The sequence below is a fragment of the Poromitra crassiceps genome (assembly GCF_964638095.1).
Source record: "Poromitra crassiceps genome assembly, chromosome: 6".
In the NCBI taxonomy this organism is placed as follows: Eukaryota; Metazoa; Chordata; class Actinopteri; order Beryciformes; family Melamphaidae; genus Poromitra; species Poromitra crassiceps.
The window spans coordinates 51,538,323-51,551,872 of record NC_139627.1 but is presented as its reverse complement, the minus strand read 5'-3'; the positions used below and the strand labels follow the sequence as shown (position 1 = coordinate 51,551,872).

The window sequence follows — 13,550 nt, the reverse complement described above, 5'->3', positions numbered from 1 at the left end:
AGGTGTCCGATGCAGGACACGGTGATGCTAATTGTTCATGGTTTCTGCAACAATCTTAGCCACCTCGTCACAGTCAAACTCTACAAATGCATAGCCTTTACTGCCACCTGTCTGGAAACCAAGATACAAGAGAAAAGAACAGACAGAACTAAAGTTAGGTGTTACCTATCTGAATTGATTCCTAGTTCTTCATACCTGCACTTTAAGATGAAAACTTTCTTTGGATTTGCTATTTTAAATGTATTTTTCCTCAAGTTGTTGTAGGCACATGGGTTTTATCACACTGCCAATAGGAGGAGCAAGTGATAAGCTTAATGCACCATAATACTATAGGCACAGTTATCTGACCCCAGACCACTGGGAGGACCTGAGGTCATTTTCAGTCTGTGCCACAAGCCAAATTATGTGTACACCTTTTCTACTGGGGATTTGATGTGTTGCCTTTCATTTGTAATACTGGGAGGTTGTTAGTTCGATCCCCGGCCGAGTCATACCAAAGACTATAAAAATGGGACCCATTTGCCTCCCTGCTTGGCACTCAGCATCAAAGGGTTGGAATTGGGGGGGTTAGATCACCATATGATTCCCGAGCGCGGCACTGCTGCCGCTCACCGCTCCCCCAGGGGATGGGTCAAATGCGGAGAACAAATTTCGCACACTCAGGTGTGCGACAATCAGTGGGACTTTACCTTTACTTTACTGTACTAGATCATGCCTTTGGAATCCATCCTTAACACTGTTGCAACAAATGCCTTGGCACCAGCAGGGATATTGTAGCTGTTTGAAAATGCAGCCACCGCTTGTCTAGTGATAACCGTGTTAAAATCAGGGGTGTAGTGGTAAATACAGAGGTGGGTAAACTATCCAAGGTGAGTAGTTTACGCACCTTGTTTGCCCTTATTGATTTATACAGTTGATCTGAAAATAGGCGAGTAAACTATCTGCCTCATTTCAAAGGGGTGGGTGAACTGCGTTTACTTGCGTTTACCCTCCACGACACCCCTGGTTAAAATATAGGGCTTGGCAATTATGATTGAAATCAATATTGTGATAGTCTTGAAAACAAGAGGTGTGATGTCAAACTTTTTTTTCTCCTTTTCAAATAAATATTCCTTAAAATGTTTCATACCTCATTTTGTCAAGAGTTTTTAACAGAGTTTATCATTCATCTAGACAGCAGTGAGCATTATCAACATGATGGCCGCTATATGATTCCACTGAATGATGAATCATTCAGTCCTGTGTCTCTGATGAGTGTTTGTCTTTGAAATTTGGTTTTAATCAGGGATTTTAGCCTCTTGGGAATAAGCTTTATTGTTTTTAGAGTTTGTGCATTGACTACCGAGTAGTTTTTGGAACCTATACCCCTTTCCTCTGCACTTTTGGACAGCATCTGGTGAGAATTGCTGTACTCACTCTTTGAACTCACTGCAGCTTAGCTACCAGCTTAGCTACCAGGCCACATCTAGATCTCAGCACTGAGCATGCAGCCCATCTACCAAGCCTAGCCAAGGCCTCAGCTTTGAGCAACAACTTTTGCACTTTTGGACTTCATCTGATGAGAATTGTTTGTGCTGACCTACTGGATTCACTGCAGTAGCAGCCTAGCTACCAGCCCAGGCCTCAGCACTGAGGACCAGCCCATCTACCAGGCCAAGCCCAGGCCTCAGCACTGAGCACCAGCCCATCTACCAGGCCAGGCCCAGGCCTCTGCACTGAGCACCAGCCCATCTACCAGGCCAGGCCCAGGTCTCAGCACTGAGCACCAGCCCATCTACCAGGCCAAGCCCAGGCTTCAGCACTGTGCACCAGCCCATCTACCAGGCCAAGCCCAGGCCTCAGCACTGTGCACCAGCCCATCTACCAGGCCAGGCCCAGGCCTCTGCACTGAGCACCAGCCCATCTACCAGGCCAGGCCCAGGCCTCAGCACTGAGCACCAGCCCATCTACCAGGCCAGGCCCAGGCCTCAGCACTGAGCACCAGCCCATCTACCAAGCCAGGCCTGGGAAGAATACTGCCCTGATTGCTCATCGATCACTTGCCAATACTTCATCATCGCAGCAGGCCCGTATAACCGGGCCTCTGCCGGTAAGTGATTGATCCTTCCCTGTCATCCATCTAGCATTAGCCTCTGCTGCTAATGCCAATAACAACAGAGCTACTGACTCCTGCTGCAAACACGACACGTGTACTGGCCACTGCTGTTTGTATCTCTCCACAGCTACCTCAATACCTCCACCGGACGCCTACTCGATCACTTGCCGAAGCCATATCAACGCAGCAGGCCCGGTCTTTCGGGCCTCTGCCGGTAAGTGATCCATCCTGTTCTGTCAACCAGCTAGCATTAGCCCTATGCTGCGAATACCACCTCCTCTGCTAACCACTGCAACCAAAACACCCGTACTGGCCACTGCTGTTTTTCTCTCTCCCTCCAGGTTTACAATCCCAGCCAAAACACACACACACACACACACACACACACACACACACACACACACACACACACACACACACACACACATACACACACACACACACCTAAAATATCACATACAAACACACAATGCCTTCACTTACCCCTCCTCCCTGTTGCTCGGACTGCCAACGTAAAGATGTCAAGATCTCCCTCCTGCAACAACGCATATCTGTCCTCCACCAGCTCAGAGATGAGGAAGACATCATGGATTCCTTGGTCAAAAGCATAGCCCCCCCCTCTTCTCCGCCTCTCACCGAACTGGACTCAGACTCGGTGATCCAAATGGGTCCTGCCGGTACCAACAACATCTCAGCTGCTCTAGCTCTCACGGTCCTCGACCCACCCCCTCCCACCACTCGGCCTGTCCAACCCGAGTGGCGAGGCGAAAATCCCAGGGCTCTGGCAATCTCCACACCTGGTCAGAATATGCCGTGGACCCTAGCTAGCCACAGCAAACATGGCGGAAAACTTTTCCCTCGCCCCTCTTCCCCTGGGAATCTTCAGTTGTCCACCCAGAACAGGTTTTCGTCCCTAAAGGACGAGGACTCGCTGCCCCAGCCACCATCTCCCAATCTCCCCACTGCCCCTTCATCCCAATCACGCACTTCTCTCATACGCCCTGGTCACTTCATTTTCACCGCCTGCCCCACCGTCAGATCCCCGCCGCCACTCCTCTCCCCGGTCCCTTTGCGCTCCATAAACAAGCCTTCGCGCACCCTCGAGTTCGACTTCCCATCCGAATCCCCCCTCTCGCATCTCATACCCCAGCGCGGCCGTGGCTCTTCCACCGCGCCCCCTCCCCCCAGCCCCCCTCCGGTACATAAACTCGCTACCCTCCCCACTAGTCCTCATTCGTCTCCGACCTCCTTGCCTCCCCTCTTCCCCCCGACCGTCTTGGTAATAGGAGACTCCATAATAAAAAACATTCAGTTTGTAAACGCCACCAAGTATTGTTATCCCGGCGCAACAACTAACGACATCATTGATGAACTTCCGTCTGTCCTGGCCTCACTCCCCCCTTCAATAAAAAATATAGTCCTCCACGTTGGCACAAATGATGTTAACAGACAACAATCCGAAATAACAAAACAAAACTTCCTCGTCCTGTTTGACATCCTAGTCAAGTCTGGCAAATCCGTTTTTCTTTCTGGCCCTCTTCCCACTTTTCGTCGAGGCGACATGAGATTCAGCAGGCTGCTGGCTCTCCACACATGGCTCATGTCTGCCTGCGCGTCCCATCACTTCACCTACGTCCATAATTTCACTTTGTTCTGGGAGCGCCCCTCCTTTTTTGCTCCAGACGGCCTTCACCTGAACTCACTCGGAACAACAATGCTGGCGGCTAACCTCCACCGTGCCTCCGCCGTCCATTCCTCCACACTGCCCCGCACGTGACTGTCAGCCCCGCCCCCCTGCTCACCGGTCAATTCCGGTCAGTCTCTCCACTCTCCATTCCCTCCACAAAACCGGACTAGTGCCCCCTCATGGCCGCATGGACTCATTACCCCTTCTGATTCTCTCTCCCCTTCTCTCTTTACTCCAGTCCACTACAGAGACACCATTCACCTCTCTAACATCCCCATCTACCCATCCCCCCTGCTCCCCATTAGTGACAACTCCAATCTGTTAGTGTTTTCAATTCCACCTATTTCTCGTCCTCGCCGCCCTCCCATTTTACCATCACAGAGCAAATTTTTGCATAAGGCTATAAATAATAACAACCTCTTACCAATTCCCCTTGTCCCCCCCCCACTCCCCCCCGACCCCCATACACCTTTCAATATTATAGGAGGACTCTGGAACTGCCAGTCGGCTGTAAATAAAACAGATACCATCTCAGCCCATGCCCTCTCTCATTCTCTCACTTTTCTCGCCCTGACTGAAACATGGATCATTCCCGAAAACACAGCCACTCCTGCAGCTCTCTCATCCGCCTTCTCCTTTTCCCATACACCAAGACCCGGCCGCCGAGGGGGTGGCACGGGTCTCCTCATCTCCCCTGACTGGTCCTACACTATTACACAGCACTCCCATCTTTCCATTTCCTCTTTTGAATTCCATTCTGTCACCACTACCTGTTCCATCAAACTAGTCATCATCACAATCTACCGCCCCCCCTGGACTTTTAGGTCAATTCATGGACGAACTGGACACACTTCTCTCCCTCTACCCTGAAGACGGCACACCTCTCCTTCTTTTAGGGGACTTCAACCTCCAGGCCCCCACTCTCCATTCTCCCTCCTTTCTCAACTTCCTTGCTTCTTTTGACCTCTCCCTCTCTGCCTCTCCTCCCACCCACAAAGCCGGTAATCTACTAGATCTTATTTTCACTCGTTCATGCCGTTCCTCCAACCTCACTGTTACCCCCCTCCCTGTTTCCGACCACTTCTTCATAACCTTCTTTCTTCCAATCTCCCTCCCCCCCTCCCATCCACCTCCCACTCACTTGGTCACAATCCGTCGCAACCTTAGATCCCTGTCACCCACGTCTCTCTCCTCTGCTGCCATCTCCCTCCTCCCCTCTGCCGAACAATTCTCTCACCTCACTACTGAGGAGGCATCCAACACTCTCTTATCCTCCCTCTCCTCAGCTCTCGATTCACTCTGTCCTCTCACTACAAAACCCGCCCGTTCCACTCCCCCTGCTCCCTGGTTATCCGATCCTCTCCGCACTCACCGCACCCAACTTAGATCAGCCGAAAGAACCTGGAAGAAAACCCTCAACCCCATTCATCTCTCAGCCTACCACCTCACTCTTTCAAACTTCACCTCTGCAGTCTCCAAAGCAAAAACCTCTTTCTTCATTTCAACAATTCAGTCCTCTGCCTCCAACCCCAGGAAACTTTTCTCCACTTTCTCCTCCCTCCTCAATCCCCCCTCCCCTCCCCCCCCCCTCCTCCCTCACCGCAGATGACTTTCTAACCTTTTTCACTAAGAAAATTGCAGACATCAGCTCGTCCTTCCCCCCTCCTGTCCCCCACAACACGTCTCCTGTCTCAACTTCGAATACTCCATCCTCCCCTCTCAGTTTCCATTCCTTCTCTCCCCTCACCTCTGTAAAAGTACTACAACTGATCAATTCCCACCGTGCCACCTCCTGCCCCCTAGACCCCATCCCCTCCTCTCTTCTACAGTCTATCTCTCCTGACATATTGCCCTTCCTCACCACTCTCATCAACTCCTCTCTGTCCTCTGGTACTTTTCCGTCGGCCCTGAAAACTGCTAGGGTCCGACCCCTTCTCAAAAAACCATCCCTTGACCCCAACACCATCCATAACTACCGTCCCGTCTCTCTTCTATCCTTCATTTCCAAAACACTTGAACGCGCAGCCTCCGACCAACTATCTATCCATCTCTCCAACAACAACCTTTCTGATCCCCTACAATCCGGCTTCAAACCTGCTCACTCCACCGAAACTGCTCTCCTCTTGGTCACCAACGCCCTCCACTCTGCAAAAGCTTCATCCCTTTCCTCTGTTCTTATACTCCTTGACCTATCCACTGCTTTCGACACCATCAACCATCATATTCTGCTTTCCACTCTCACCGACTTGGGTATTACTGGCACTGCACTTTCCTGGTTCTCTTCTTATCTTTCTGAGCGCACTTTCCAGGTGTCCTGGAGAGGGTCCCTTTCTAACCCCTGCACTCTTTCCACTGGTGTCCCCCAGGGCTCTGTTTTAGGTCCTTTCCTTTTCCTTCTATACATGAAATCACTTGGTCACATAATCTCATCCCATGGTTTCTCTTATCACTCTTATGCCGACGACACCCAACTTTACCTTTCCTTTCCCCCCTCTGACACCCTAATTGAAGCACGCATCTCTGCCTGTCTGAAAGACATTGGGGCCTGGATGGTTGCTCACCACCTCAAACTGAACCTAGAAAAAACAGAACTTCTCTTTCTCCCTGCCAAAGACTCCCCTCTGACCGACCTCTCTATCACCATCAATAACTCCATAGTATCTCCCTCCATAACAGCCAAGAACCTCGGAGTCATACTTGACAATCAATTATCCTTCTCCCCTTTCATTGCTGCCACCGCACGTTCCTGCCGCTTTGCCCTCTATAACATCAGAAAAATCTGTCCATTTCTCACCATAGAAGCATCACAACTCCTGGTTCAATCCCTTGTCATTCCCCGCCTTGACTACTGTAACGTTCTGCTTGCCGGTCTCCCTGCCTCCACTATCCAACCACTTCAACTCATTCAAAATGCTGCAGCCCGTCTGATTTTCAATCAAAACAAATTTTCCCATGTCACCCCCCTCTTCCGTCAGCTACACTGGCTTCCCATCCTGGCTCGCATTAAATTCAAGACCCTGGTTTTAGCCTACAAAGCAGTCTATCAAACAGCCCCTACATATTTACAGCCACTGGTCAGTTTCCAAACCTCCTACCGCTCCCTCCGCCCCTCCACTAGTGCAGGACGTCTCGCCCCTCCCTCCCTGCGCGGCCCTACAGGTGGCGCACGAACAAGACTTTTTTCAGTTCTCGCCCCGACATGGTGGAATGAGCTTCCCCCTGCAGCTAGAACGGCCACATCTCTGCCCATATTTAAAAGAAAACTAAAAACTCATCTATTCACCATCCATTTTCCTATCTCTCCCTCTGCTGTTCATACACTGTAATAATCTGCACTCTTGATCATTTTTATCTATGCATATTTTTATCATGATCACATATTGTCTGTTTTAATCTATTTCCATTATTCTGCTATGTTTAATTGTGTGATGTATTTTAATCTGTTGTACGTCGCTTTGGATAAAAGCGTCTGCTAAATGACAATAAAGTAAAGTAAAAGTAAATAAAGTGATGATAATGATATGATAATCGTATGCTAAACAATATATTGCCTATCGGCACAGCCCTATTCTGCACGTGGCTGAGGAAAATACAGGTATTGTTACTTAGAAGCCCATCCTAAAACACATTGCCAAGAGAGATGTTCTATGCTGGAAAAAGGAGCAGAGTCGAGTGTCTCCCGTGGAGCATGATTTCTGTCATGTTAGTTACCTTTTTACTCCTGGCCAGTCGCAGCCTCAGGACTGTTCCAAACTGTTGAAAGTATGATTTGAGCTGAGTCTCAAACAGGCCAACAGGCAGGTGGCCCACATAGACCACTCCTGGGCTGTCACTGTACGCCTACACCAGAAGAAGAAGAAGAAGAAGAAGAAGAAGAAGAAAAAGAAAAGAAAAATAAGAAATTGTGTGACGCAGACGCAGTCAGAGAAATATCAAACATTGGAAGCAGACCTAGCTAACGCTAGAAGCTAAGTGACATCTGACGTAACGTTTGCTGGAAGCTGAGTCGTCTTAACTAGCTAAAAGCTAAATGGTTTATGGGCGACAACGAATACCTGGAACAACGCAGTTAAAAGACGTGGGCAAGTTTTTACAAACATAAAAACTGCGACGTTGAGGTATAGTCTCAGGGTTATTTGAACACGTTTCACTAAGGACCATTGCATTCGCCACGAACCTTGCCAGGTCTCTTCTTCACCGCCTGGACCTTTTTCTTGAACTCTGCTTCTTCTTTGGGGTTCAACGCCAGCAGCTCTTTAGCCGGGTTAGCAGCCGCAGCCGCTTTGCTTTCGGTCATCGCAGTTAATTGGCGATTTCTAAAATAAACTCTGACAAAAAAAACACCCGAGTAATAATCGCCCAGCTCCACAGAATACACCACGTTGGTCTTTTCATCCGGTTGCCCATGCGGTCACAAAAAACGACGTCATGAAAGAGACGATCTGCATGAACTGGAACTCTAGATACGCTTCAAACAGCGCCATCTAGCGTAGTGGAGGTCTATCTGCCGAGGAGGGGGGGGGGGGGGGGGGGGGGGGGGGCTCTTCTCGGTGAGAAGAAAGAGCCTGGCTGATTTTGTCTCCCTGCCTGGTTCCGGCCTAGAGCCCGCCCTAGACAGGAAGTAACAGCGGAAATAGCTCGTTAACTTGACAATTAGACACAACGAATCAGAAAATAAAACGGCAAACGACAAAACAAAAGATGGAGGTTTTTGAAGAAGTTCTTGTAGAAACATTGCGGATTCACAATCTCACATATTTTAAGCCAATACAGAATCTTTACTTTTCAAACAAATGGCCAGTTGATGGAATAGTTATAACACTAGTTGTCTGTCCGCTGTTATTGATAATGGAGGATCGAATAGGCTACAACAGTTGAAGCATGAACAACAGCCTGTGCTGGGATTGGGAAAGACATGGACATTGATCATAACATTTCACATGGCGAGTACTCCATTGTCTTTGGCTCTCCAGAAACCTTCCTCGGCAGTTACTAGAAATGTGCTAACGCTACTATACAACTTGTGTTGTTGTTCTTTTCAGGCTCTAGCTAACGTAACCTCGCCGCGTCAAGCTAACGGCAACAAAGACGTTTCTTGGCGCACCTATTTCCGGTTGCTTGGTTTACGCCCCCACGAGAAAAAGCGGGGTGAATGGTGCCCAGACTACGAGAGAGAGAGCAGCACAGAACAAACAACCAAGTGTCACTTTGAAATAAATCAATGCATTAATTTCCCTGTGATCTGTTGGGCCAATGCTACAAACTGTAAACAGGGAGGGAGGAGCAGAAAGAGGGAGGGGGTGGAGTCAGTGTCACTCCAGTATAAAACGATGAAGCGACAGACAGTGTGGATTCAGATCAGCACTGAACGTGGCAACATCACAGCTCCAAACCTCTGATATGGCAACAACACAAATCATCTACTTCACAGTGAACGGGAGACCAGAGCAGGCCGAGTTCCCAGTGGATTGTCCTGCACAGGATGTAAAAGGTAGGTACTTTTGTGTGTGTGTGTGTGTGTGTGTGTGTGTGTGTGTGTGTGTGTGTGTGTGTGTGTGTGTGTGTGTGTGTGTGTGTGTGTGTGTGTGTGTGTGTGTGTGTGTGTGTGTGTGTGTGTGTGTGTGTAAAATGATACTAGATATAGGCTAGTATTGGTGCACTGTGCACAGCAGCACTAGGTAAGAAGTGGTATCTGCTTCTCTGGGTCATATGTATGGGACATTTGCTTATCATAAATTTGCCAAAACTCTCCCAAATGTGTTTCCTGTTGTTCAAGAAGAATGCTTGATCTGTCTTTACTAATTAAACCAACTCCACCATGTAGGTTTCCTTGGGAACATGGGATACATAGGGAAGAGTTCACTGATATACTGTATACTACTACTACTACTACTACGGCAGTGTCATTTAACAGCTTTCCTGTTGGCATGTGAAAAGGAGAACACACCCGGGACAAAATGTGTAGCTCAGCCACAGCCACAGCACAAGCCAAGGATGGACTGTGTTGGCCTGAGCTGCAGAGAGTGATGCACAAGCCGAGGATGGACTGTGTTGGCCTGAGCTGCAGAGAGTGATGCACAAGCCGAGGATGGACTGTATGTGTTGCCTGAGCTGAGGAGAGTGATGCAGCTGCCACTGACAGCTCTTCAGTCTGTCTTCAGCTGTCTGTCAGCTGTCAGTGTGTCTTCAGCTCTTCAGTGGGGTAGTGGCCCTTGGAGAAGTGGGTAGATGTAATTGATGCCCCGTATAAACAACAACAATTAGGCGACCATAACCTGAAGATTACTGCATTTAGTTCATTGATACAAACAATTCAAACAAACCCATTTGAACCCAAGTAGCTGCCAAAATAATGGAAGCATTCCACAAGTAATTGAGGGATGCGATAAAGCAGGCCGAATTGCCCCACCACCCCACCCCTCAGTGTGTGAATGTTTCTCTCTTGACATACAATAACATATAATACAATGCATATGTTTAGCAGAGCAGAGCGGAGAGCCGCTTCGGGGGGGGGGACCTGTGTCCATGTCTGGTGGACCCAGGTGTGATATACCCTCGTTAGTTTACAAAATCAATTTCCCAGTGTTATGAATTGTTGATTTTTTTTTCTGTGACAAGAACACCTGTTTGGAGTGTTGATGGGAGAGTTGTTTGTCCACGCAATTATCTCTAATGAACTGACCCATTGGCATAGTGTTGGTTTTAAATCGTCAACACTGTGGGCTTGTTGTTTCCAGACCTGTTCCGCTCTGCAGCCGAGGCGGGACCCCACGACATCCTGAAGCTCTACAACCCCAAAGGCAACATCATCAACATCTCGCCCCACCTGGAGCCCAACGGCCCCAACTCCTGCTACAGGCTGGAGGTGGTGGCTGCCGAGTGCGACAGTGAGCCGTTACGTATCTTCACCAGGGAAACACCGTAGTCACAATTTATTTCTGAACATTTTTTGAGAATCTCTCCCCTCCCGTCTTGTCGTTGCAGGTGTGGAGCTGGCTGTGGTGGCACTAGGATTTGACCTCTCGTCCATGGAGAAACGGTAGGCAGGGAGGAGAAAGAAGAGAAAAATAATCCTCTTATGATTAGGGCTGGGTATCGCCACTGACTTCCCGATACGATACGATTCCGATACACAAGGTCCCAAGTCGATACGATTTCCGATACGATTCGATATCGATATTTTAGTTACAATACCAGTTTTGCTTTGATAATGGAAGAGATTCTCAAAGAACTAATGCTGTAAATTGTACAAGGAACCCTCTAACCTGGTGCATTATTACAAAATATGAATATTTACATTAAGAATTGACCATAAAGCAAGCAGTTACATCATGTAATTCCTTTTTATTTAAACATGACCAACATAGTCATTCAACATCTTATCTTTCTTTACAGTCTTCTGTCTCTTTCTTTACAGTCTTCTGTGAGAAGCCAAACAAATTTAGATTTCCACTATACAACAGAATCATTGAACAGCAGCATGTTGTAAACAGTGTTTCATAAAGTATAAATGCTTTGTGAATAAAATAAAATAAAATACAGCTCATGAACATTTCCAGTTCACAAACATTATAGTGCAAACAGATTTGAGGTCTGTACATCTGGCTCATGGTGCATGCACAATGCACATGTAGCCTACAGTATTTATGTTTTTGTTTCAACTACAAACGTAAATAAAAGTAAACTTGAAACTATGTTTTAACTACCACACACAGCCTATAATATTATAGCCTATGTTGCATTTGTTGCATTTTAAAAGATCGATACTGGGATTTATGTATTGATACTTGTTCCTTCACATGAATATCGATTCAATATCGATATATAGATTTTTTTTAACCCAGCCCTACTTATGATGCAAAAAAGAAAAGATGTAATACTTGAAGTGGGCGTCCAGGTAGTGCAGCAGTAGATTGCCTGCCTACCAATACGAGGGTCGCCGGTTGGTCTGGCATGCATACAGGCCCAATTGGCCGTGTCTGCGGGTGGGAAGCTGGATGTGTCCTGGCCGCTGCACTAGCGCCTCTTCCTGGTCGGTCGGGGCACCTGCTCGTGGGGGAGGGGCACTGGCGGTAATAGTGTGATCCTCCCGCGTGCCACGTTCCTGCCGGTGAAACCCCTCGCTGTCAGGTGGAAAGAAACAGCTGGCTGCACATGTATCGGAGGAAGCATGTGCTACAATGCCTACCACTCTCCCCAGATCGGCAGAGGGGGGTGGAGCAATGACTGGGACAGCAGGGGAATTGGCCAAGTACAATTGGGAGGAAAAACGGGGAGGGTGGGCTTGAAAAAAAAATGAAGTGAAAATTTAAAAAAGTACAATACCAAAAGAAACTTAGACAACACATATGTTTTGGTTATGGCAGTATCCTTATAATCAACTATTCTTAGGGTGATGCTCAACTCAATGGAATGAATGTGCACCATACCAACACTGTGTTTGTTCAGACTACAGGGCCTGGAGAAGAAGATCCTGGTCGAGGCCGGGGAGGCTCCTGCAGTCGTGTATGAGATGAAGAAGCAGGTGGATTCATTCAGGGAGAAACTGGAGGTAGATTCAAAGTATTTCTGTGCTTTTAAAGCTGACATTTTTGAGAGGAGAAATATAATACATGGAACTGGATAAAATCGTAAAACATGGGGGTATAAATATTTGCATACAACTCAAGTTTATTTTATTTATTTATTTTGATTGGACTTTCGTTTTTAAGTTTATTTCTAATCTGAAAAAAATTAACTGTTTTGTGGATACAATTTTCCTCTTTGCAGTGGTTCCAACATGTAAATGAAATATCTGTGGTTTGAAGTGATTTTTTCTTTCTTTCTCTATTTTTTTTTTTTTTTTTTTTTTACATGTATGTATGCTCTTTTGCATCACTGTGCCTACGTTCAGATGAGGCAATTTGACAGTATTTACAGAGGAAAGGGACGACATCATCCTTTCCCTCACCTAAATCTGAAGAGGTGTTCTGGGAATTCAAACTAGCAACCCTCCGGTGACAAGCTGCCGAAGCCGGCTTCCCTAACCTCTGAGGCTGAGCTGATGGTTGGTACTCCCTTTCCCTTTCAGAGCGTGGAGCATCTGAGCTGGTTGGGTTTGTTCAAGGAGCTGTCGGAGGGCACACACAAGCCTTCACCCTTCTACCACAAGAGGGCGCTACGCAAAACCAGGGAGGAGTGCGAGCACGTGCGGGACAAGTTCCTCCAAATGAGGTATAGGTGCACAACATGCAACACGTGCTCAGAACTCCTGGTCATTTTAATGGCTCTAATAGAGAGGCATTGGCAAAGTGATCACCTACTTCCTGCTTCAGTACTCACTGTCAGGGGCGGAGCGACCCCATCAGCCCAGAGGGGGCGAAGCTCTTAGGGGGGCCCCATCAAAAAAATTTTTTTTTTTTTTTTTTTTTGAAGGCCAGGCCAGGCCGCAGGGCCGGTTCCAGAACAAGATGACTAGGGGTGCATCCTAGATAGGAAGGGGTGCAGATGCCCGGCCAAAGGCCGGGCCCACTCGGGTGGCCGGCCGAAAAATTTGACATGTTATTTTACTAAAAATAATGCATTTGACCATCATTTCAAGTAGAATGATACCACCCAAGCAAGAATATTTCAAGTGTTTCAAGTGCTTTACTGAAATATTTGGACCATATAATGATAATACAATTATCTCAACCTCAAGGTTACATATAGGTGCCAAAAAGCCATAAAATCACATCAAAGAACAAAGAAAAACAACAACTATAATTCAAGTTTAAACAGTAAGTGTGC

General features: G+C 47.5%; 1 protein-coding gene and 1 pseudogene across 2 annotated transcripts in view; both read right to left on the bottom strand.

Annotated features, from left to right (window-relative positions):
- The window catches only part of LOC310777967 (ATP-binding cassette sub-family C member 12-like), a gene marked incomplete at both ends in the record, with an annotated part of 450,252 nt that overhangs the window by 159,626 nt on the left and 277,076 nt on the right, over window positions 1-13,550 (bottom strand). The gene's annotated exons all lie outside the window — the stretch shown is intronic.
- LOC310778755 (MKI67 FHA domain-interacting nucleolar phosphoprotein pseudogene) lies at window positions 28-8,079 on the bottom strand (annotated as a pseudogene). The gene is made up of 3 exons: window positions 7,960-8,079; window positions 7,494-7,622; window positions 28-111 (listed from the first exon to the last, which is right to left on the bottom strand). The product of its transcript is annotated as an MKI67 FHA domain-interacting nucleolar phosphoprotein pseudogene (transcript).